At 36.3% G+C, this 27,052-nt stretch overlaps 3 protein-coding genes and 1 long non-coding RNA gene across 13 annotated transcripts in view; 2 read left to right on the top strand and 2 right to left on the bottom strand.

The window, feature by feature from the left end:
* The window catches only part of LOC127867042 (uncharacterized), a 502,500-nt gene that overhangs the window by 111,795 nt on the left and 363,653 nt on the right, over nucleotides 1-27,052 (bottom strand). The gene's annotated exons all lie outside the window — the stretch shown is intronic.
* LOC127867056 (uncharacterized) overlaps nucleotides 1-27,052 on the bottom strand; it is a 401,999-nt gene that overhangs the window by 199,897 nt on the left and 175,050 nt on the right. The gene's annotated exons all lie outside the window — the stretch shown is intronic.
* LOC127867051 (dihydrofolate reductase-like) overlaps nucleotides 1-27,052 on the top strand; it is a 407,711-nt gene that overhangs the window by 214,492 nt on the left and 166,167 nt on the right. The window lies entirely within an intron of this gene.
* On the top strand, nucleotides 8,114-9,742 carry LOC127867064 (uncharacterized). The gene is made up of 2 exons (XR_008043248.1): nucleotides 8,114-8,284; nucleotides 8,365-9,742. It is a non-coding gene; the product is annotated as an uncharacterized LOC127867064 (long non-coding RNA).

Genomic DNA, 27,052 nt, shown 5'->3' with positions numbered 1-27,052 from the left:
ATCTGGCGCAACACCCCGTAATTGATTTGCTTATGATCGTAGCTAAGAACTGCGCAGAAAAAAGGCATCCGCTACTTTTTATCTCATAGGGATAACTTTTGATCGTTCATAAACATCGACCACAATCAACGCCGTATATCTTTTTTAAAGATATTTCTTGTTTTAATTGATTACATGTTATGAATGTTATAAAAATAATAGTATTAAAATAGTGACTTTTTTCAAAATAGTCAAAGCATTATCTGCTTCCATGAAAACAACAAATGATAAAATTATTATGTATAGATTTTATGTTAATTTATTTTTATAGTTGAAAACAATCATCTTTAAAATCAAATAGTACTGGTAATAATTTATATTGCAGATGTTTTTCCATACAATTCTCTGCATCTTTTAATCGCCAAACATTTCAATGAGTACGAACCTAGTTAACAATCTTGTCAGAGACATATGACAGTGTTTGCCTATCAACATAATACATCGCTTTAGGGTCTTTATGTCGCATTTGCCTTGTCTTTTAATGCGGATATTAATTTGCAAATGAATATTTTTTATTAAATACCTTTCCTTAAAGACCTTAAAACATTTGTTTTGTAAACTGGCAGTAAAACAAAATTATGCTTCGATGTTGACATTTCTACAATATAGCCATAATTTACACAAAGCTCAAAACCCATACCGACACATTTACTTGTAGAGTTGCAAAACTATAAATGTGTCTATATGCGTTGAATGAACAAATCTACAGAAAAAGTAGGGATTTCCCAATTGCTATATCCTTTATTCTATACTACACAACAAAGATTGTCAAACAGTTTTTCAGATAATTATTAAACTCTTCTTGAAGACAATACAGAAAGTTTTTTATTTTGCTTACCGGTAATTTAGGTATTTGTTAAAAATGGGAAAACGTCAGTTTTTCAATTTGGCCTACTGGGGTAAATCTCTCCAACATTGTAATGGCTCTTTGTAAAGCTCAATTAAGGAGAAAACCTGAGTAAGACATCTAGGTAAAAAAATTTACATATAACCAACAATAATGATGGATGTAGAATTTAAATTGCAATGATCGTTTTGCACAGAAAACAGAAAAAAATCAACAGAAGGATATAAAAATGCACTTTGTTGACTAATGTGGAAATTCTAAACTATAACCATGCTGAAAATAAAATAAAAACAATCCAAGTACTAAGTTTTAACATATTGCAATATTAAATGTGCCCCCCCTGAAAACTCAAGTTACCATAGATTTGCATGAAATAATTATCATGATGTAGTGCATTTTTGTATGCAAGACTATCGTAACTCAAGTTAAGATAGTCTTGCAGGGAAAAAACAGCTATTTTTGAGTTACGATATTTCTGCGCTATCATTATTTCAACTATAAAGATTGAAAATATTTGAAGTTTACGTAGTAAACGCAGTTTATGCAAAATTAGAAATCCCATTCTACTTTCGCTTTAGTATTTACATTCCGCACTTCCGGTATTTTCTTTATCACGTGACCAAATCAGCATCCCGATTCCGAAAAGTCGAACCCGTACCGCATCAGCAGCTAATTAATATTCATGTGCCTTCTGTTTACAAACAAGATAACTGATCGATTGACAACATTATTATATTTATTAACGTTTTAAAAACTTACGAATTCGGAGATGATATATTGAAGAATATACAAATTCGTGCCGTTATTGTGTTCCGATTTGTGACTTTGTCGCCGTTTTTAAAAACGTTATATTGTGCGAAAGAAAATTGTGTTTGACTCGGAAAGATTAACAAAGAAATATGGCGTCTCGTTCTTCGAGGTCGGAACGACGCAATTACGATATGACGAACCCGGAGAATTGGGGAGCTAAAGAATATCGGGAGGAACTACAACAAATTGGAATCAAAGCCCCGGTTTCGCTCACAAAGGCTGCCTTGAAGGCACTTTACAAAGAAAACAGTGTCAGGAATTCGGACAATGACAATGCCCAAATAAATATCAGATCGGAGGAAAGGCTTCGATCCAGATCGCCGATTATGAGGCAGCAAAACGACACATCGACTATAAGCAGTCAAGGCGCAAACAACTCTCAAATTGACATAGGATTGTGTTTGTCAACACTTAGCAACACGATGTCGGCATTTACCGAGACGATGAAACGCCTGAATGAAAAAGGAAATAGTTCAGGCTCAACAGACACGTCCACGACTTCGACTGACAGCCCCACTTTGGAGGACATCTACCGAGGTATTAGCCCTGATTTTTCTTCTGTATTCAATTCGTGTGATATTGACAGTTTAAGGCTTCGCGCCTCAGAGAACCGAAATGGCATCCCTGCCAGTCAGCTAGGACACCTCGATATCGTGTCAGACTCGCTGCGCAAACAGATCGAAGCTGGTAGAGACGTAAATTTGGCAGCTCTCTTGATCCCAGGGTTTGATATGAACAATGATGCCTTCAAAAATGACTTTAGGCTAAAGAAAAGGCTGACCATTGAACAATTTAGGACTGCTTTCGGTAAATACAAGCGAGTCATGTGCAGAAAGTGGCCGCATAGGAAAAACGAGCTCGATGAATACGAGATTGACATAGGCCGTATTCACGCCTTTTACGGAGAAAAGTTCTATGACTACCACCTCGCCTTTTCAAGCAAGGCTGCGGAAGCTGTGAGAAATGGTATACCGGTCAACTGGGCTATGCGCGACACGGAAAACTTTCAACTGATACTAGGCGGTACTAGAGCCAGGCAGTGCCAACACTGCCACTCGGTATTACATGAATCTGAATTCTGTGCAAACGCTTTAACCCAAGCAGTCCGCTCAAATCAGTATGCAAAAACCAGTGGAGATTCTTCGGACAAATTTGGTCGAAAAATTATCATGCATAAAGGGACCGAAATTTGTAACAATTTCAACAACGAAAAAGGCTGTTCCAGAAGAGGTTGTCCTAGACTTCATATTTGTCTAAACTGCAAGTCAGAAAGTCACAAGAAGATCTCCTGTGGACAATCTCAAACAGACAACACAAGAAAACACACAACACCATCAACACGTTCTCAAAAATCAGAGTGACTATCTTTCAACGCGTCTACGCCAATTAATATAGACAATTTAAGAGCAGAGTTAGTAGAACACCCGATCGCCTTTTTGTTAGTTACTTGTGCGACGGCCTGCAAAAAGGTTTCGATACTCTGATATGGCCTTATCCAAACGACCAAAAAGTGTGTAAAAATTTACAATCTGCCTTAAAACAACCTGATGAAGTGGACAAATTGTTGAGGCTAGAACTTGATAATGGGTTTTTACAAGGCCCGTTTGAGACTCCTCCTTTCGAACACTATAGGGTTTCACCTTTAGGTATAGCGGAGAGAAAATATTCCTGTAAAAAACGTTTAATTGTGGACTTGTCTTCGCCCCGTAATGATACGAATCATTCGAGCATTAACGATTTAATAGATAAAGATCTGTGCAGCCTTTCATACGTTAAAATAGACGATGCTATAGCCGCTATTAGAGAAACCGGAAAAGGCGCTATCCTTTGCAAAACAGACATATCAAATGCTTTTAAGTTACTACCTATTAAACCTGAACAGATGCCATACTTCATGGTGCGATGGAAAGACAAATTTTATGTGTTCACGCGCTTAGTATTCGGGAGTCGATCATCGCCAAAAATATTTGACAACCTATCGTTGGCAATTTGTTGGATCGCAAAGAACAATTACAAAATTGACTTGATTTTCCATCTGCTTGATGACTTTCTGACGGTGCAACATGCAGATTCCGATGGCGATAGAACGATGGCTCTACTGACACATATATTTAATAGACTTAAGGTACCAATATCTCCTTCTAAAACAGTAGGTCCCACCACCTGCTTGGAGTATCTAGGTGTCATTTTGGACTCGTTGAGTATGGAGGCTAGATTACCGCGCGATAAAGTAGAAAGAATTATAGAATTCATACAATTCATGTTAAATAAAAAATCGTGCACACAAAGACAACTACTTCAGCTATTAGGTCACTTTCAGTTTGCATCACGAGTGATTATGCCGGGACGTAGTTTCGTGTCATATTTGATTAAACTGTCAACAACAGTTAAGGAACTACACCACTTTGTCCACTTGAACAAGAGCTGCAGAGAAGACCTTCTCATGTGGTTAAAATTTCTCGAGAACTGGAACGGTGTATCCATGTTCTATGACGAAAAAACAACATCAGCAGACGATTTACAATTGTACACGGATGCAAGCTCTACGCTAGGATTTGCAGCTTTCTTCCAGAATAGCTGGTTCTGTAGTTCTTGGCCTGTCAAAATTCCAAGTGATGCCTCAATGGCTTTCCGCGAACTCTATCCGATAGTTGCCGCAGCAGTGTTATGGGGTAAATACTGGAAATGCAAAAGGCTGCTCTTTCATTGTGACAATGAAGCGACTGTTAACATCCTCAATAAAGGAAGATCAAAATGTATGGACATTATGAAGTTAATGAGAAAGTTAACATGGGTAGCTGCCACCAATAACTTCACCTTCAGGTCCTTGCACATTCCCGGCAAGCGAAATATAATAGCCGATTCTCTTTCTCGCTTTCAGATGGCCCGCTTTCGAGCCGCGGCGCCACAAGCCAAACAGAACCCAGAGGAATGCCCGGGAATGTCGCAGGTGATGTGGGGTTGAAGTCGTTGGTGGAAAACATGTGGGAATCTTCAGTTAGTGGAAACACCCTGAAAGTGTACAGCACGGGAATGGACTGCTACAAACAATTTTTACGCAGCCAAGCTGTTGTGTATGTTGGTGGCAGTCCACCACCAGTGACAAATGATTTACTTATCAATTTTATTGCTTAGGCCAGAGTTTTTTAATTAAAAGATTTTCGGATTTTTTTCCAAAACATGTCCAGTAGGAGGACGGAAAAAAAAAAAGAAAAAAGATGGTGACCAAAAATGCACTATGCTAAAAATGTTATAGTATGAAGTTCTTTGTATATTTCATGACCAAAATAATAAATGTCAATGAAATTTATTATGTTCTAAACATTCTCATACAAATCTTTAGCAATAAACACATTTATTAAAGGACCTGCATTTCATTCATACGAATATAATTATAGTTGCATAATTTTCTTTTATCCGAAACAGTTTCTGTTACAAATGAAAATGCGCAAACACGCAAATATGTCTTTTGCAAGTAATTCCTTTTAAGACAAAATGAACATCTGAATTAAAAAAAACTCTGGCAAAGTCAATCTTCAAATTAAAAAAATCTTAATCTGTCGTCCAATCCCCCATGTCACTGCCTAGGCACTTTAATATTCCTCTATTAAATCAACATCTTTTATATGTAATTCAAAAATGAAACACGCCAAGTGTTGCTCGAGTATTAAAAGAAAATACAAACCAAAATCTATTAGTTACAAAATTAACAAGATTAAGCTTGTGATGGTTTAATATTTAAAATTGTAAAACACAAAGCTGTACAAGTTTCCCACTACAATCTTATAGCAAAGAGGAATTATGTAGAGATAGAATAACACATTTTTAATACATTGCACCTTGAAAAAAGTGGCTACAGTATGTCCTTCAATGTTACATTTTGATGAAAAACAGATCTTTTAAAAGTCACTATAAAAGTCACATATACCACCTTGCCAAGACTATCAAAACAGATTTGTATTTTATCAATTATAAAGCAATTAACCCTTTGCATGCTTGGAAATTTGTGGTCTGCTAAAATGGCGTCTGCTGAATTGCAACAATTTATTAGCATTTTCTTTGATTTTTTTTCAAAGAATACTATCAGAATAGCAAACAGTTTTGATCCTGATAAGACGCCACGTTCTGTGGCGTCTCATCTGGATCCAAAACTGTTTGCAAAGGCCTTCAAAATTCGGTTCTCACACTGAAAGGGTTAATATAAAAAATAAAAAAATCATTATTTTTGGTCAGCCTGCTAATTGCAATGACAGGTTTGCCAAATAATGAATATATTGCATATATTAAATTGTAAAATTTCTTAAATAATTTACAAATGGTTTACCTGGCGGATGGAAGGTAGCAGTAATTCCTCCTCATAGCCATTAGGGCATCAAATGCATTTTCTTTTATAATACTACGATCCTGTGGGGTTTGGTACTTTAAAATAGCATGTATGCATTTCAATTCGCTCTCGACCAAAACATTCACTGGCATAGATGGGTCACACTTAACCTTATCTGTGTCAATCATTGTCTTAGACGCTTCAAGTGAAGCGATTTCGTCGTGTTCATTAACATGTTTGCGCACAACATCGGCAATTGATTGGTCACTAGTGGCTTTGATAAATTGTTTTGTTGTTTTAGCATCCTGGTAAATAATAAGTCCAAACCAGTATAAAGTCATCGGGGTCTCGCCACCATTTTGAATGTTTTCAGTAAAAATGATCGATGTTACAGAAGCGCTTATGATACATTTACACGCGATATCGGTAAACGCTTTAAATAAATTACTTCTCTAAAACCCGACACGCGTTTTGTGTCTAAAACCCGGCTTTTGGCACCCGAAAAAAAAATCCGAGATTGAAATTATATATTTTTTTTTTTTTTGGGTTTCGTCAAAAATAAGAGTCGGCGGGTCCGAAAATCTATTTATTAAAAAACTCTGGCCTTACTGTTATCATTTTTTAAAACTTAAGTATCAAACTATCAAGTTATATCTATGTGGCATTCGTTTCTTTTATATTAGACATGGAAAAGATTCACCTTTAGAGTCAAAACTAACAAACGCTAAGGTATACACATTCCTTAATTCAGTAAAAAGATTGCAAAATAAAGAAAAACGGGAAAGGCTCCCGATAGATATTGTTTTATTAAAAAAGATAGTTCAAAAATTGAAAGAAGGTTGTTTCGGATTGTATGAAGACATTTTAATGTCATGTTGTTGTAGTGTTGCATTTTTTGCCTTTTTAAGATGCGGAGAATTTACAGTGAATGAGAAAGCGCCAATCAATTACAGCACACTCAGATTAGAAGACATTAAGGTTAACGAAGAATTTATCATTTTACATCTAAACCAGTCAAAATCTGATCCTTTTAGAAAAGGTATAGAAATTTTTGTATATGCCACACACAACCAAGTCTGCCCTGTAGCAGCACTCAAAAAATATCTGAAGTACAGGGGACATTCTAACTCAGATGCCCTCTTCATCATGCAAAATGGATCACCATTGACCAGAACAAAATTCATAAGTAACTTAAAACATGTTCTCAGAAGTATTGGTATGGACGATTCTAAGTATAATGGTCATAGCTTTAGAATTGGTGCGGCTACAACTTGCGCAAAATTGAGGATCGAAGATCATTTAATCAAAACACTCGGTCGTTGGTCATCAGATTGTTACACAACTTACATTCACACCGATAAAACTACTATTCAACACGCACAAAAGGCCATGTCAAATTTATATTAGGTATATTAAAGCATAACATAGTTTGCTTGCGTACTTCACGTTTCGAAGTTGAATTTACCTTCTCGAATGTCATTGACACACTTGTAGAAACGCGTGTTGCATTAGCTGCATTTGCATTTTCTTGTAAATATGAACAGTGAACCAGCTTTGTTTCCCATATGTGTTAATTTCAAATACTGTACTCGTATATAGACTGATGTTTTCCCCTACACTATGTAAATATTTACTTTGTTTCTTATTACTCAATTGTTTGTTTCAAATGTTTTTGTAAGCCTACTTGATGTTGTTGAATTATATTTGTATATGTACTTTGTACCAAGCCTGCTATCGTAGGCTCATCACTCATCGCCTGCTATCGTAGGCTCATCACTCACCGCCTGCTATCGTAGGCTCATCACTCACCGCCTGCTATCGTAGGCTCATCACTCACCGCCTGCTATCGTAGGCCCATCACTCACCGTCTGCTATCGTAGGCCCGTCACTCACCGCCTGCTATCGTAGGCCCATCACTCACCGCCTGCTATCGTAGGCCCACCACTCGCCGCCTGCTATCGTAGGCTCATCACTCACAGCCTGCTAATGTAGGCCCGTCACTCACCGCCTGCTATCGTAGGCCCATCACTCACCGCCTGCTATCGTAGGTCCGCCACCGCCTGCTATCGTAGGCTCATCACTCACAGCCTGCTATCGTAGGTCCGCCACCGCCTGCTATCGTAGGCCCATCACTCACCGCCTGCTATCGTAGGCCCACCACTCGCCGCCTGCTATCGTAGGCCCATCACTCACAGCCTGCTATCGTAGGCCCGTCACTCACCGCCTGCTATCGTAGGCCCATCACTCACCGCCTGCTATCGTAGGTCCGCCACTGCCTGCTATCGTAGGCCCATCACTCACAGCCTGCTATCGTAGGCCCATCATTCACAGCCTGCTATCGTAGGCCCATCACTCACCGCCTGCTATCGTAGGCCCATCACTCACCGCCTGCTATCGTAGGCTCATCACTCACCGCCTGCTATCGTAGGCCCATCACTCACCGCCTGCTATCGTAGGCTCATCACTCACCGCCTGCTATCGTAGGCCCATCACTCACCGCCTGCCATCCTAGGTAGCACTCACAATTGCTTTATCAGTCATTCTCTCATATGTACCAATAGTTGCAATGTTTGTGTTTATTTTGTTGAAAATATGTACAGTGATTCTTTTTGTTTAGTATACACAGTGTCGTACTCAAATATAGAGTACTGTTATTTACTTTGTTACTCACTTGTTCCTTAAAATGTTTTATGCAAGTCTACTTGCAAAACGCATGTGTCTATGTATTTCGTACCAAGCCTGCTATCGTAGGCAATTTCACTCCCAGATTATTTTGCTGTTGTTGTTTTTGATGCACATCACTCAGCTACTTGGCCATGCCATGAATTAGCAAGTTTAAAAAGTTATTTAAAACTGATATGTCACGTACTATAGATTCACACAGTCTTATACATAGAAATTAACAAATTGTCTTCATGTTGTGCACAGTTGTATCATATAAAAATATTATTATTGTGTCTCGCTTAATATGTATTGCTCTTCAAGGATTCTTCTTTCTTGGCCACAAAACAATTTATTCTGTCAAATGCGCTTTCCATCATCCCTTGTTTCTTATGGGGATTGGGCTCATAAGCCAATACCAAGAAAGAAGATGGCATACTGGCTTGAATCATACCAGACTTATTTTTGCAATACTTGTATCATGTTTTTTCTAGTCTTTACCTAGTCATTGTTTAAGTCTGATGTTCTTAGCCAGTTATGCCATAAAATAAAATCCTAAACCTTTTATGCCTTGTCTGATTTTAATTGAGTATAAATTGAAGTTTACGTAGTAAACGCAGTTTATGCAAAATTAGAAATCCCATTCTACTTTCGCTTTAGTATTTACATTCCGCACTTCCGGTATTTTCTTTATCACGTGACCAAATCAGCATCCCGATTCCGAAAAGTCGAACCCGTACCGCATCAGCAGCTAATTAATATTCATGCGCCTTCTGTTTACAAACAAGATAACTGATCGATTGACAACATTATCCACCATCCGTCCCCGCCTCGCACCTTGAAGAGCAATGCCTTCTGGTTAAGGACTCTGCCAGTATGCCTTGTTTGTGGGGGATTGGGCTCATAAGCCAATACCAAGAAAGAAGATGGCATACTGGCTTGAATCATACCAGACTTATTTTTGCAATACTTGTATCATGTTTTTTCTAGTCTTTACCTAGTCATTGTTTAAGTCTGATGTTCTTAGCCAGTTATGCCATAAAATAAAATCCTAAACCTTTTATGCCTTGTCTGATTTTAATTGAGTATAAAAGTGCTTGTAATTTTACAGTATATGTACATCATTAAAATACTATGAAAAATGCCGAAAAGTCATTTTCTGAAAAAGTGGAGTTACGATAGTTTTGCGTGGAGCCCACGTTATACTATTTGAATAATATCACGTCCTCAAATATATTCAACACGTAATGCACCTTAACAAATTATCGTTGACTTAATTACGCACAATTGGAAATGTTTCGTTAGATGCTCAAATGAGCATTATTCAACTAAATTATTTGTAATCCGAAACACGCTTCTGAATTTTAATGCTTAGATTTACAATTAAATTCTAGCATGAAATAAACAGTGCTTTATCCTTTGTCTCAATAAAAAGCACACGAAAATCATGCAGACGTGTAGAACGTTTTCCGCAAATATTCAACTACTTTCCTTGTGTATACCAAAAAAAAATGCTTTTCAAGCAATAGAACATTGATTTCAATCAGGAACACTGTATATAACTGCAAAAACAAATATTCCAATCTTCTTGGTTTACAATTTTTGTTATGTAAATAGCTTGCATGTAGCATGGAATTGAATGTTCTGTCCGATTAGTGTTTCGACTTTCTAGAGTGGTTGATTTCGGACTGTTTAATCCAACCAGAAAAGAGCTCTTAAACGGTATTTAGACCCATGTAAAGCGAAATAATAAAGAACCACTTTTTGTTTACTAACAAATGTGACCTCACAAGTTGCCTCCCTTGTTGGTTCATGCTTCATTTGGTAATGGAAGTGACATAATTATACGAGTGATGCCAGTCCAAGGGAGATCACTCAAAATTAAAAATTTACCAAACTGCTCTGTTTGTCCAGGAATTATATTAGTTAATTCACATCCTGGAATTGAAAAAGTTCTTGATATCTGTATTAAACTGAAATACATACTGCATATACTTTTAGACATGCACTTAAGTCATAAACAATCATGATGTAATGTTTGAGATAAATATATGGAATTTATGGAATACTCATTCAAAATAATATGACCATGTTAATACTGGGGATAAATAACAGACTTGATAATGATATGATAATTGCTTAGAACAACTTGCTATTATCTGCAATTAATAAATAATTGTCTCAAACTTAAATGTTCAACACAAATGTTCAACACACAGTATCAAATATGGATTTCTTCTCAATTGGGTGAGGACTGCAAAGACATGTCCAAATTTTCCTGTGGTTTAAAGCCAATAGTGGTACTTGAAATGACAGGCAAAACACATTTGGCAGCAGACAATGACTGATCACAATATCCCATACCTTAGAACTTAAACCACAGTTCATAATCTGTGATTGGGCTGCATGCCACTGAGGCTGTGGCTGTTATTGATATCAAGTTTATCTTACCTGACAAGACTTGGCTTGTAATTATTGACTTGACAACTATCCCAGCTGCAGTCACTTCCACCTCAACAAGTTCGAGGTAAGTACAGGTCCAGTGGCTGACTTAAGTTCGATTCCTGCTGCTCACTTGACAACTATTCCAATTTAAGTCACTTCCACAAAGACATGATGGAGGTCCGTACATGTCTAGTGTCTTGATTTAGTTCTGGTACCACTACTCACTAGACTACTATTCCAAGCAGTCAATGTCACCTAGACACTTTGGATCATGTCAGTACATTGCAAGTGTCTGATTTGAGTTCCATTATGCTGCTCAATTGGCAACTATTACAACTACTGTACAATCACTTCCATATAGACAGGAAAGGAGGTTAGTAGTATACTAGTACATGTCCAGTTCTGGCTAGAGTTCCATTTATTCTCAATACTCTCAGAATGTGTTTCACTGGCTGACCAATCTGCCTTCGGTACATCAACTGTGAATATACAAAAACAAAAATGAACAAGGGCTGTTTGTAAAACATGCATGCCCCCCCATATGGGCTGTCCGTTGTAGTGGCAGCCATTGTGTGAATACGTTTTTTGTCACTGTGACCTTGACCTTTGACCTAGTGACCTGAAAATCATTAGGGGTCATCTGCGAGTCATGATCAATGTACCTATGAAGTGTCATGATCCTAGGCAAAATCATTCTTGAGTTATCATCCGGAAACAATTTTACTGTTTGGGTCACCATGACCTTGACCTTTGACCTAGTGACTTGAAAATCAATAGGGGTCATATGCAAGTCATGATCAATGTACCCATGAAGTTTCATGATCCTAGGCGTAAGCGTTCTTGAGTTATCATCCGGAAACCATTTTACTATTTCAGGTCACCGTGACATTGACCTTTGACCTAGTGACCTCAAAATCAATAGGGGTCATCTGCGAGTCATGATCAATCTACCCATGAAGTTTCATGATCCTAGGCAAAAGCGTTCTTGAGTTAAAATCCCAAAACCATTTTACTATTTCGGGTCACCGTGACCTTGACCTAGTGACCTCAAAATCGATAGGGGTCATCTGCGAGTCATAATCAATCTACCTATGAAGTTTCATGATCCTTGGCGTATGTGTTCTTGAGTTATCATCCAAAAATCATTTTACTGTTTTGGGTCACCGTGACCTTGACCTTTGACCTAGTGACCTAAAATTCAATAGGGGTCATCTGCGAGTCATGATCAATCTAACAATAAAGTTTCATGATCCTGGGCATATGCGTTCTTGATTTATCATCCGGAAACTATTTTACTATTTTGGATCACCATGACCTTGACCTTTGACCTAGTGACCTCAAAATCAATACGGGTCATCTGCAAGTCATGATCAATCTACCTTTGAAGTTTTATGATCCTAGGCGTATGCCTTCTTGAGTTATCATCCGGAAACCATTTTACTATTTCGGGTCAACGTTACCTTGACCTTTGACCTAGTGACCTCAAAATCATTAGGGTTCATCTGCGAGTCATGATCAATGTACCTATGAAGTTTCATGATCCTAGGCCCAAGGGTTCTTTAGTTATCATCCGGAAACCACCTGGTGGACGGACCGACAGACCCACATGTGCAAAGCAATAAACCCCCTCTTCTTCGAAGGGGGGCATAATGAAAAAAAAATTGGTTACCAATAGTTGAAGACATTACTAGGTTTTCTAGTTTTTGACCACAATTGACTTTAATTCTGACATAGCCTTCATAATGACAAGATGAACATTCTGACCAAGTTTCAATAAGATTTAATCATCAATTTTATAATGATTATTAAAACAGTACAGTTAGATTTCATTTTGTAAGGATTATTTGCTTTATGTTGTTATGATTTACATAATAATGCAATTAAGTACCAATATCTTCAAATTTTTAAACATGATGCAGTTAAATGTAATATTTTATTATGTTTGGGTTTTAAATTATACATATTCTCTTAAACATGGTGTTGATCTAATATGTTATTTTAATTGTTTGTTCCCTTAACATTCTTGGAAAAATGTTTGTTGTAAGATATAATAATAAATAAAAGTTTAAGAAAAAGCTTCTCTTTTCTTTGTTTTATTAACTAGCCATAGGTGGACGCATATAGTTATAGCTATAGTGTACATATAGGTAAGAGGATGGTAAAAGTCAAATTGTCACTCAAACAATTGGTCAATAATGGAGTTATGGCCACTTTTTACATAAAAATACATGTTTGTATTGGTATTTTAACTGCTTTTTGGATTTCATTAAACCTTAATTGAAGTGTATCAATGAATGAATCTAAAGCAGTAGTTGTTTACAGAATTTGGCGTTGCAAGCATGTGGCGGGTGATATCAATTTAACAAATGTGCTTGTTTATTTATATTTTTATCAAAGAATAACAACAAAATCAATTACATAATGAACACAAATTATACTACTCTATATTCATGAAACAAAAATATGATTGATTCAAGGAATCAAAGTTGACCTTATTCAACTATTTGCCACATCAAAATTCAATTATTTTCTAATTCCATCTATTACATGTATTTATCTATGAAAAGGCAACATTTTATCATCAGTATTCAAGACTATTAATCACTAAAACTAAAATCCTCACTTTTAAATAATATTATGTGTTCCTATAATAATATGCCGTGTGCTTGCCATATAATGCTGTTTGTTTGTTTTGGTATGCTGTGTGTTTGTGATGATATGCAGTGTGTTTGTTTTGGTATGCTGTGTGTTTGTGATGGCAAGCTGTGTGTTTGTGATGGTATGCTGTGTGTTTGTGATGGTATGCTGTGTGTCTGTGATGGTAATGCTGTGTGTTTGTGATGGTATGCTGTGTGTTTATGATGGTATGCTATGTGTTTGAGATTTTCATCTTGAAACAAGCGAAAAAACAGTCCTTGCTAAAAGAAATGTAAACAATATTGGTCCTGACTAAAAGAAATGTAAACAATATTGGTTTTGACTACAAGAAATGTAAACAAGAAATGGCGCAGGCTGGCTGGCTGGCGGATGTGTTGGCAGGCGGGCGGGCAGACAGGCAGGCAGACAGACCAAAAACAATCCCATGATCATTGGATATGGGGGCATAAAAATGAGTGAAAATCTCTGACCCAGCCCCACCCCAACCCCATAACTTTTTACCCAGGGGTCAGATCGAAATTCCAAATAGTGCACTGTGGAACATATGCTCATAGCTACCATGTGTGTAAGTTTCAAGGTTGTAGTGTTCATAATGTAGGAGGAGATAGTGGCCAGGACGGACGGATGGAAGGAGGACAGACGGCAGAGATAACCACATAATAGATTTCAAAATCTAAATGCGGACCCTAGGTTAAAGGTCGAGGTCTAAGGGATTAAACATTTTATGTGCATGCAGGGCCCTCAATCTATCAAATCTGCTGCCGAATTTTGGCTGCAGTCCACCACCTGAAAAGTATCTTTTTTCCCCCTAAACTGATTTTTCCCCCTCAGAAAATGTTTTTAAAAAATCGCTGATTTATAGTTGAAAATTGACTCCAATATATCACGGTCCGTTATATTGCTTTGTCCAATATAGTCCTAACAAAAAGAAGTCTTGTTTCCGGTTACCCGACGACCCTGTTTTTTAACCGCTGAACCAAAAGTTTTTCTGTTATAAAATCCGCATCCGAATTTAATGTCCAAAATTTACGCAACTGGGGAAAGCGTCTTGATCGTTCAGAACTGTTATTTTTGTTAATGTTTTGTTTCATTGACATTTATTCTAATCAATATAATGCTTTGTTCAAAATGCAGTCTTCAGTTTTCAAAGAATATTTATTTGTACAGTAATTTACAGAATGATGAAGACAAAAGCTTTTTCAGTTACAAATCTCCACTGGTAAACGTCATATGTTCAGTTTTGTGACCCCTGGACGGGGTCAAATTAGAGCCCAGGGGAATAATTTGAGCAAATTTGGTAGAGGACTATTAGATATCACTACATACCAAATTTAGTAGCCCTAGGCTCTATAATTAAGAACAAGAAGATTTTTAAAGTTTGCACACAATAGGCCTTATTTAAGCATATGTTCATTTGTTCATAATTTGAACAAACTAAGTAGAGAACTATTATATGTCACTACCTACCGAATTTGGTAGAAATAGGCCCAATGGTTATGGACAAGAACATTTTTATAGTTTGCACAAAATGGGCCCAATATAAGCATATGTTCAATTTTGTGACCCCTGGGGAACGGTCAAATTTGATCCCAGGGGCTTAATTTGAACAAACTTGGTAGAGGACTATAAAATGTCATTACATACTAAATTTTGTAGCCCTATGCCATACGGTAATGGACAAGAAGATTTTTATTTGGACGCGATAGCGTACAAAAAATGTAGCGAGTTTTGCAAGTCTGTATGAGCTTAGCTACGCTGGGCGAGCGTCGTTGTATACAATCGATATTGGCCAATGAGAGTGCACGCTTTGCATGAGCGACAGCACTCGTAGGCCTGCATTACCTCCAGTAAAATTATGCAGCCGACAAATGAGTCGGAACAGTGGTGTAATGGTAGATCACTGGCTTAGTAAACGAGAGGACCCGCCCTGACCATTGGAATTTTTCTGAGCAAGAAATTTATCCCACATTTGCTCTTCTCGTGGAAATTGCGCATTACATGCAAAATACAGTTAAATCATATATTTGATGTAAAAAATTTTAATAACTTAAAGTTGAATTCATTACATACCACTAAATTGTTCTGTCGAATTCTCAAATTGGAATAAATAAATTTGTAATCCGAAACACGCTTCTGAATTTTATTGTCAACGCCACTTAAACAAATTGTAGCTTCAAATAACCAGTGCTTGGTGTATTTTTGCGGTTTCTTTGTCTCAGTAAAAAGCGCGCGAAAACTATGAAGACGTGTACAACGTCACGTGAAATGTGTTGGTGTATTTATTGAACAGCAAGTCAGGCGACATACGTGTGTTCAGTTGGAAAACCCCGTCTCGATTGGACATTATTTCATCACATCTTTAAATTGTCACATATGCCAAAAATTAATTTGGTACTTAAGAAAAAAGGTGAATGTTTATGTTTATGTTTATAAATTCTTGAGTTTACTATTTAAAATGGAATATACGGGATAATCTGGCATTGAACAGCGATGAGAAAAAAAGTAAGTATGCAGTAATTAATAAGAGTTGCGCTGATACAGATGCATTGGGGAATCAATCCAGTTGGGATTATGCGAGTCTATGCGTGAGAAAAAGTGTTCAGAAATGAAATAAATGTCGTTATCCATGACTTTATAGGTTTTTTCTTAAAGAGTCATAACGGACCAAAATAACATCATAAGTAACGTACAGAGGGGGCTCATTTTTCTATGTTATGTAATTGTCATGTCGGCAAAATTGTTGCTCAATAATTATAAAAAAAAAATTAAAATTACTAGATACACATAACACAACATGTACATGATTCTAGGCTAGTTATTCTCTAGCAAGAAACCAACATTCTAAAGATGGTTGCCATTGCAGGAACCAATTGCGAAAGAAAAAGAGACATATTGTTGTTATTTTGTCTAAGTTATCTCTATAACGTAACTATTAGGATAAACAGTGCACCCACATCCAACCCGTGCTTTAAGACACACTCTTTATAAATTTGAATGGGTTTTGTTCATTTCAAACGTGCCATACAAAAAGCTGTAACATAATTTTGAAAACTGAGTCGCGTCTAAGATTATGCAATAGCGTACAAATTCAGTGCCTTCAGCGCTTTGATTACAGTTTTCACAAAAAAGGCCTTTTATAAGCAAATTTCAATATATTTGACTCCCCGGGGCAGGGTCAAATTTGACCCCAGGGGCTTAATTTGAACAAACTTGGTAGAGGACTATAAGATGTCACAACATACCAAATTTGGTAGCCCTTGGCCCAATGGTTATGGACAGTTAGATTTTTAAAGTGTTCCCAAAATAGGCCTTATATCAGCAAATGTTCAATTTTTTGACCCCCCGGGGCAGGGTCAAATTTGACCCCAGGGGCATAATTTGAACAAACTTGGTAGAGGACTATAAGGAGTCACTACATAGCAAATTTGGTAGCGCTAGTCCCAATGGTTATGGACAAGAAGATTTTTAAAGTTTGCACAAAATGGGCCTTACAGTACAGCCAAAGCGGCACAAACATAATCCGCGGCTATGCCACGGCCAGATTATTTGTCCGCGGCGGCCGAATCATGTGTTCACGCGGCGTATCGCCGTGGCACTCGGCATCGATCCGCGCACGACGCCGAGTCTGTATTAACCTTGCATACTTTCGCGGAGTAAATCCGCCGCATACGTACGCGGCGGTTCGAGTGAAAAGATATCCACCTACATGTACATACATGTACATGTATGTGTAGCGTAGAATTAATTACGCGCAACTGTTTATGTTTCGTTCGATTATCATTATTAAATTTGTAATCCGAAACACACTTCCGAATTTTAATGCTAACGCGTCCTTTGGCAAATTCTAGCGTCAAATAAACAGTGCTAAAATATCCTTTGTTTCATAAAAAGCGTGCGAAAATTATGCAGACATGTAGAACGTTGTTTGGAAAGTTTGGGTGTATTTTGTGTTGTATAAATACATGAACATCACGTCAGGCGTAAATCGTGTGTTCAGTGGAGAAAAAAACGCCCCGATTAGACGTTATTTCATCATCTCTATAAATAGTAACAAATGCCAAAATGTATTTGATACTTAAGGAAATATCGAGAATGTTTGTGTATCGTAAATATTTACCAGCATTTGCTTTAACACTGGAATATACGGGATTATCGGGTAATAAGTAGCGATATTAACTGTATAATATGAACAAAATAAAACGTGTTTATATACGCATATTCAAACAATAGTTATAATAAGCTGATAATTAACAAAACTACAAATACGTCGTCACCGTCTTGATTATTGATGTGGCTTCAAACTGCTAATTTTCTCAGCTAAAATATAATAGCGGAATCAACATGCAATTAATTTATAAATCCACCATATGCTGGAGCCTTGACCACTTGTATGTGCGAAAACATAATTACGTGACCTTGTTTATGTGTGAAATACATACGCTACGGGCGGGAAACAAACTTAATAATTGGCCAGACACATTAACTATGCTTACATGTATATACTAATACAATCTGCGCACAATAAATTTATTATGATTTTAATTATTATTATAATTGTTCTTTCAAAATTTGTTAACTACATGTAACTAATAATTAAAAAAAAAAATATTTCATGATCGCATCGACTCGGCATCATGTCGCGGACCGCGGCATGCCTCGGCGGACAGATGCGAAGTTTCGCGGCGAAATGCGACTTGCCGCCGCATACTGACGCGGCTTCAACGACTGACGCGGCATCGACTCGTTTCGCCTTGCCGCCGCGGATCGCAAAATACGTTTGTTCCGCTTTGGCTGTACTGTATATAAGCAAATTTTCAATTTTTTAACCCCCCGGGGCAGGGTCAAATTTGACCCCAGGGGCATAATTTGAACAATCTTGGTAGAGGACTATAAGATGTCACTACATAGCAAATTTGGTAGCCCTAGGCCCAATGGTTATGGACAAGAAGATTTTAAAGTTTGCACAAAATAGGCCTTATATAAGAAAATTTTCAATTTTTTAACCCCCCGGGGCAGGGTCAAATTTGACCCCAGGGGCATAATTTGAACAAACTTGGTAGAAGACTATAAGATGTCACTACATACTTAATTTGGTAGCCCTACGCCCAATGGTTATGGACAAGAAGATTTTTAAAGTTTGCACAAAATATGCCTTATATAAGCAAATTTTCAATTTTTTTACCCCCCCCGGGCAGGGTCAAATTTGACCCCAGGGGCATAATTTGAACAAACTTGGTAGAGGACAATAAAATGTCATTACATAGCAAATTTGGTAGCCCTAGGCCAAATGGTTATGGACAAGAAAATTTTTAAAGTTTGCACAAAATAGGCCTTATATAAGCAATTTTTAAATTTTTTGACCCCCCCGGGGCAGAGTCAAATTTGACCCCAGGGGCATAATTTGAACAAATTTGAAAGAGGTTCACCACATGAACATTCCTGAAAAATTTCATCAGAATTGGACCAGTAGTTTAGGAGAAGAAGATGTTTAAAGAAAAAGTAAACGCACTTACGCACAAACGCAAGGACGCACACACGACGGACACAGGACCATGACATAAGCCCCGCTGGCCTTTGGCCAGTGGAGCTAAAAATGACTAAATTTGTATAATCTTTGAGCTAATACAAAGTTATGATTTTGCAAATAATGCAAATTGAATTTGCACCACACAATGCATTGAAATGTAACGTTTGTAAAGATACATACATGATACATGTAACTATAGGCTAGTATTGACTGAGCCTTTCGAAAAGAGCCACAGGCTAGTATTGACTGAGCCTTTCGAAAAGAGCCACGACATAGGTTGCTCAAACTGATAGTGGTAAAATATCACAAAATCATTAAAATTGTATTGTCTTTGTGCTCATTTGACATCTTGAATTTGCAAATAATACAAATACAAATTGCAACACACATTGCATTGAAATGTAACGTTTGTAAAGATACCTACAAGATTAATTTAGAGGGAGAATTGACTGAGCCTTTAAAAAAAAGCTGCGACATATGTTGATAACAATGAAAGTGATTACAAAATAAAAAATAACTAAAATTCTATAATCTATTATAAAATAATAAATTTGCAAATAATGTAAATTAAGTTTTCATGAACCACACAATGCATTGAAATGTAACGTTTGTAAGAATACCAACATGAATAGTATAGAGTTTTATTTGACCAAGCCTTTTAAAAAAAGCCACAACATATGTTTATCTGATATGGAAGTGTAAACAATGATACACATGATTTGGTGAAAATACCCACCGTTGTTTTTATTAGTAAATACAAAGCATAGTCTAAAACAAATACAATAAGATGTCTCAAATTCAACAAACCTTTGCAATGAATACTTTTTTGTTGGCAATACTTGGTTAATTTGTAATCTAAATCTGACTAGATCGCTTTGTCACGGTCTCTCTGTCAAAATGGCGGCTGTGAAAATTTGCATCGTCGCGCGAAGTCTCGTAACAACGCTTTAGCTTGTTCTTCGATTCATTGAGTAGCGAATCCCTTTGTTTGTATAGGTCCCTGATAAAAATTAACAATTTTTTTTGTTTTAAATGTAACTTGTGTTCTTTATTTTTTTGGAATTGTGTTGTTTAATTAAATGGTATTTTATGTATCTCAGCTTATATAACATCTATATGTTGTCTATTTCAAAGGTTATTAATTAATTTGAGGCAATTAGAGATTTTCCAGTTTAAATGAAAAAGTACATGTTATAAAATGGTGAATAAAATCAAAACAAGGCCGGTGACCCTAAATTTTTAAATCATTTTTCATATAGTATTTGCATATAGTACTTTAATATAAAATTTGAACAAAACACCCCTAAAGTACATCGCTTTTGTTGAAATCTCACTGCAAAAGCCTGGGGGTGTTTGAGTTCGGTGAAATGAGATTTAGAAGTTGCAAGACGTTTTTTTTTATTCCAATGTCCAAAAGAAGCCATGCTCATATTTAAATTTAAACTAGGCTTGCACAATCTCAAATACAGCAAAGATGGGAAAACTGCTATAACAGTTGGCAGTTTCATTATGGGTCTCTATGGCAGCATTGGCATTAGCTAAAGAAACTTCAGCGCACAGTTTATATAGTATTGACATACCTGTACGCTGAAGCCAACCCCGTATCGAAAGTCAACCAGAGTCGTAACATATTTATGTCACGCTATAAATCAAAGAATGCTCATTTTCTTGGATACATTTCTACATATATTGGTGAATGAATATAAATAACTGCATCGAGGAATATTTTAAGGTTCAAATGTTTCAAATGCATCTTACAATAGATGAAAATAACTCTCATCGGTCTGAAAATCACAATTTTGATGCCATTGTCGCTTTGTCACATGACAAGTTTTCATTTGGATACTTTCGAATAGACCTTGACATTTTATGCTGAAATTGTAAACATTACTTTCGTTTTCTAAACTCTATTATTTGTGATTAACAACTTACGTCGGGTGGATTATAAGGCTGATTTCAATATGAATCAGGTAGTTTTAAATAATACGGGCAAAAGCCCGCAAAGCGGGCGTTGACCGTTCATACATATGGGAATTTAGACATAAAATTACATAAGAATACCACATATGGATACGTCTCAAAAAAATTTGCCACGCGACATATATTTTCGCGATGCTATTTATGACCTTGAACAATTAAAAAACACTTCGACATATGCTAAATCACATGTAAATACATACCTCAGGAAAAGTTATATCAATGACATCATAATTGTGTAGCGAATCGCACTAAATATTCTCGCATTATTTGTTTTTCTTCGCAACCGTTCCAGAATTAAGTCATGACTCAATTATCTCCCCGAAATGCTCTTCTTCAGTGGGTATAAGCCGAAGACTGGTTCACTACATATAGTGACAGTCTTTACCAAACACAATTTAGGTGAACATAACCCGTCTTTAATATATTGCCGAATCTCAGATTTCTGTCGAATTTATTTGCTTTGATCTTTTCGATATCTTATTGTTATTATTATCCTGACAAATCACAAACGCTTGTTAAAAAATTATTTGTTTTAAACATTATAGTTGGCATCTCTATTCTTCCAGTATTCTCGCGGTATTTCAATAACGACACCCTACTGTTTATTTGTCAGAATTTGTGACGCATTTTCCATTCGCTCTCAGAAAGAAGTTTTACGTGTGATCATGAGCAATATTCTGGTAAGTTGTCGTTGTTATCCACCAGAAACACCTTTATCCACAAAATTTAAAGATATTCCAATCTTACTTTTTAGTCTTTTAGCTTTAATTTTTAACGTATTTACACCTCGTCTGCTCGCACTTTACCGATATCCTGAAAGGTTACATATCACTATAATTAGTTTAGGCCTAAAACCACAAAATCCGATACCGTCGGATTTTCGTACCACAATCTTACGTAAAAAATCTTCCAGATTCGAAATCAACAAAAAACAAGACATTTATAAATTGTCTGCATTATTGATCAAATTTTAAGATATTTGATGGTTTTCCGTTTTTAGCATAGGTGCAACGCACCTATGCTTAAGGTATAAGCTACATTTCGAAAACCCACATCGACCGGTTGACCTTTATGAAGCCTTACCTGATCAAAAATCAGACGAAATATCTATTTAATTTAGTATATGGTAATTCTTACAATATTTTTTTTTTGAAACGTTTTTCTAACGTTTTCTTCCAAGAATATTGCTGACACCGTTTTTAGTGAATTTTTCTAAGACCGTTTTACGTGAAAAAACCTTCTAAGAAACTTAAACAAATTTCGTTCGTAAAACAATTCTGTTCTTGTTGATAGTGACCTCACACCTAATTTCTATTTCCTTGTTTACTGTTCTGTGAGAGGTCAAATGTTTACATAACTTAATTCATAAGGCCCTGGTTTAAGGATATGTAACATTTCGTCGGTTAATTATAAATAGAAATTTAAACATATTCTCAGCAGGAAGTGGGGCGTAAAGCACGTTTATTCTTTGAAAATGTGTAAATGTTCTGATTTATGACATGGATTCTGACCTGCCTTTCTATGGATTTGATGAAGTAGAGTTTGAAAGTAATAGAGATGTGTTAATTGAAGTTAAAAGCCGGATCTCAACTGCTTGATTTTGCGGTGGTAAAATGTTAACCTGCATTTACTAGTGGGCTGGGTTTATCTACCAGTGATTTGCTGCTAACATTTAGAGTGTTTATAAATAGAAACACGTGTTTGAGCAGACAGCATACTTGGTATAGTATAGAATCTGTATTTACATGTAAACTTGATTTGAGTCATTCGCTAGCTATTGGCTGAGAGAAGTTCATAACCTTTCAAGTGGGCGGTGCTTAGCTTTTACAGGGAAATTTGAATTTCAAGCAGACAACAAAAACTTTTTTCTATGAGTCAATAACTATATAACTAACAATCACCAAATTACACATACATATTTTTTGTATACCAAAGTATATGTATGCCAAATTTCATTGGAAAATATTAAATAAAAACTGCAATATTATGAAAAAATCATTTTTGTTTTCTGCTGTTAACACACCAGTGTACAGCTGAATAGTAGACATTTTGTTAGTTTGGGGACCTTTTATACTGCTTCTCCGGTGTTTAAATGATTTACTTTGAGCCAGAAATTAACGCTACGAGTAGAGCTAACGGTTTAAATGTGGCATCGGATTTAATGGATTCGCCAGATTCTGGACGAGTGTTGTGTCTGTAAAATATTAAATGGAAAGCTGTAAATGTATCAAGTCGGAAAAAAAACGGATGGTTGCATAATGGTATGCGTGAAATAATGTAATTCTACGTATTTATTTTCATAGTTATGTCATTTTGTAAACATTCACATTCGTCACTATTTGGAATTCCCGTTTCTAAAAATAGAACATTTTGGTAGCAACAACAAGGGGGCGACTCGTGATGTCAGCAATCGTTAAGGTTACAATAAACTAAATAATCGAGTCATGAAGGGCTGTACTCTCTAAACAAATCATCATATTTTCCTCGAAGGCATGTTATACACTTTAGACTGTTGTTCTGGTTTTATCGTTTGGAGATATTGAAAGGGTAAGCAAAGGTGTTCACTACTAAATCCCTGAAATAGGATAAAGTTGGAGATTAAAGTAAAAAATGGCACTGTAAAAGGTTACAATCCACTAGAAAACGGCCGAAAAAAGGCGCAAAAACAGTCGATTTTGATTTGAGTCGAATTCTTTTTTGGTTTGAACATGACATATTTTTTTTATTGCTTAAATCGATTCAGCTAAGAATGCCCGTCAAGAAAAGGTATGGTTATGGGGGTCTCTATGTGCAAAATGTTGTATTTATTTTCGCTCAAAGTTGTCGCTTTTACATCGAAACATATATGAAAACTATTTAGTATATTTTGACCTAAACATTTACTTCAGCAGCAACTTCCCTGTATCTTGCAACTATGCTTTCAGCGCCATCGGCGCTCTCGTTAGAAGCTGTTCTGCCAAGGCAAGAGCTGGGCATCATACAAGCCATTCTATCCAGCAAAACTGACAGTTTTGGTTTACAGAAATCAACAAAGGAGGGATTCCTGAACTATCAAAATTTCCAAGATATACACACAGTTATTATCTTTGGTGATCTTTATTGGTTCTGTTTGTTTACTTGGATGGAACATGTGTGAACTTTTATAGAACTTTGAAAAGTATATCTATAACCAAAAATCAGCTATGGTATAATAAGATCAGATGTGCAAACAATGTCAAAGGGTTGTTATATTAACAATTTGAAGGCAATTATGCTGAAAAAAAATATGAAAGTTCCCATGCAAATTTTGTCTGTATATATCGACAAGTGTCTGCCGATAATTGTCAAACTAGTAATACAAAACTTGCCACAAGTATGTAAAAGCACTAAGTACCTGTGATCATTTTTAGTAAGATAGTGTAATTCTAAACAGTAGCAAATAGCTTGTTTAGTAAATGCATAATGCAATTAATATGATTTCCTTTATATTGTGTAATTAATAAATTGGTTGTTACTTGTTAATCCATGATAAATGTTTGATGGCTAGTACAAAACCAGCAATGTTAATTTTGTAAAAGGTAATACAATAACACCACTTTGTAGTTTCATATACAGTCCACTCTCGTTATCTCGACATCGGATATCTCGATATTCTCGATATGTCGAAGTAAGCTCAATGTCCCATTTTTTTTCCTTCTTTATCTTTATAAATAAACATCGCTTATCTCGATTTTCGTTATGTCGAATAATTCGATATATCGATATAAAATTTTATCCCGAGTCCCGATTGAACATGTATTTACCGTGGTTTATCTCGAAGTGCGAATAACTTTTCCAGTGTCGGCAAAAGGTGAGAAACCTTTTCTTTGATACTTCACCGTCCCGCTTAGCCTGCTGCTCCCGATACTGCGCGGTAGGAAATAGATCCGTTAATTGCATCAATGATCACACATGTGTAATGTCGTTAGCCATTAACACTTGATTAAGGCCTGTCACTTTAAGTGTCACTTTATTAATTAACTGCAATTAATACACAGCCTGCCGAAAGGCCGAAATACTAACTTTTTTTACAAACAACATTCCAAAATGCATTGAGTTATATTTTTGCGTATATACACCGTCGTTTACTCGACAGTTTAGAAAAAGTATAACTGCATGTGTTCATGCAATTCTGTAAAACTTAAAACGTCATTTTAAGCATTTAAATAGCAAAATTAATCGTGCCTCGTAAAACGCGTATATATCAGGAAGAGAGTATTATGCCACACGCTGACGGCTTAAGTTAGATTACTTAGCAGGTAGATGTTAAAAACAAGGTAAATTTTCGTCTCATTTTTTCTTTGAAAACGCCTAATCGGATATCTCGAACTCTCGTTATCTCGATATTTTTTCTTGTTCCCGCCGACTTCGAGATAACGAGAGTGAACTGTACGTAAATATTCTTGAAATGTAGGTTGATGACAGTGTTTTAGTTTTACTTATTTTGTAACTATTATTTAATGTGCAAATTAATGATGTGAAGTGTTTTGTATCTCCACACAATACCACATACCTTTTTATATATGTACTGTGTTATGTGTTATTTGAATGTTTAAATAAAACAAGATGCGTTTGTGAAACACAATGTCCCCCTATATGACGTTTGACCTTATAGGATGACCTTGACCTTGACCCTTCACCACTCAAAATGTGCAGCTCCATAAGATACACATGCATTTCAAATATAAAATTGCTAGCTTCAATATTGCAGAAGTGACATTACATGAGCAATTTTGACCCATATATTTGACCTTGAAGGATGCCTTGACCTTGACCTTTCACCACTCAAAATGTGCAGCTCCATGAGATACACATGCATGCCAAATATCAAGTTGCTATCTTCAATATTGCAAAAGTATTCATAAAATAAGGAATTTGGGCCACATATATTTGACCTCTGACCTTGAAGAATGACCTTGATCTTGACCTTTCACTACTCAAAATGTGCAGCTCCATGAGATACACATGCATGCCAAATATCAAGTTGTTATCTTCAATATTGCAAAAGTACTCATAAAATGAGCAATTTTGGCCACATATATTTGACCTCTGACCTTGAAGGATGACCTTGACCTTTCACAACTCAAAATGTGCAGCTCCATGAGATACACATGCATGCCAAATATCAAGTTGCTATCTTGAATATTGAAACACTGCAAAAGTGTACATTCAATTAGCGATTTTGACCCATATATTTGACCTTTGACCTTGAAGGATGACCTTGACCTTGAGCTTTCACCACTCAAAATGTGCAGCTCTATGAGATACATATGCATGCCAAATATCAAGTTGCTATCTTCAATATTGCAAAAGTTATTGCAAATGTTAAAGTTGGCGCAAACAGACAAACAGACAGACAGACCAACCAACAGACAGGGCAAAAACAATATGTCCCCCACTAATATAAAAATAAAGATGATATTACATGATGCATTCTAATATTTGCAGTCCAATTGTAACTATAGAGCTGAGTGCATGCAGTTTAGACTGTGATTTTAGAATTGCTACAAAAATGGCTAGTTTTTTAGTGGCGACAAAATTTAAACTATTCAACAATAGTTTGCGAAAATTAGAAACCTGCAAGATACCTGTATTTATTAAATATTTTAATTGCGAAACAAGTATGTTGTTATGCTGTTACACATAATTATACATTGATAATAAATAAGAAGACAATTAGTGGCGTTAACGTTTCCCAACAGTAGAAATCATTCTTCTAATGAAGTCAGTGATATACAGACGA

Source organism: Dreissena polymorpha, chromosome 2 (genome assembly GCF_020536995.1).
Source record: "Dreissena polymorpha isolate Duluth1 chromosome 2, UMN_Dpol_1.0, whole genome shotgun sequence".
In the NCBI taxonomy this organism is placed as follows: Eukaryota; Metazoa; Mollusca; class Bivalvia; order Myida; family Dreissenidae; genus Dreissena; species Dreissena polymorpha.
Note: the sequence above shows the minus strand (reverse complement) of the source record. Positions and strands in the feature narration are given on the sequence as shown.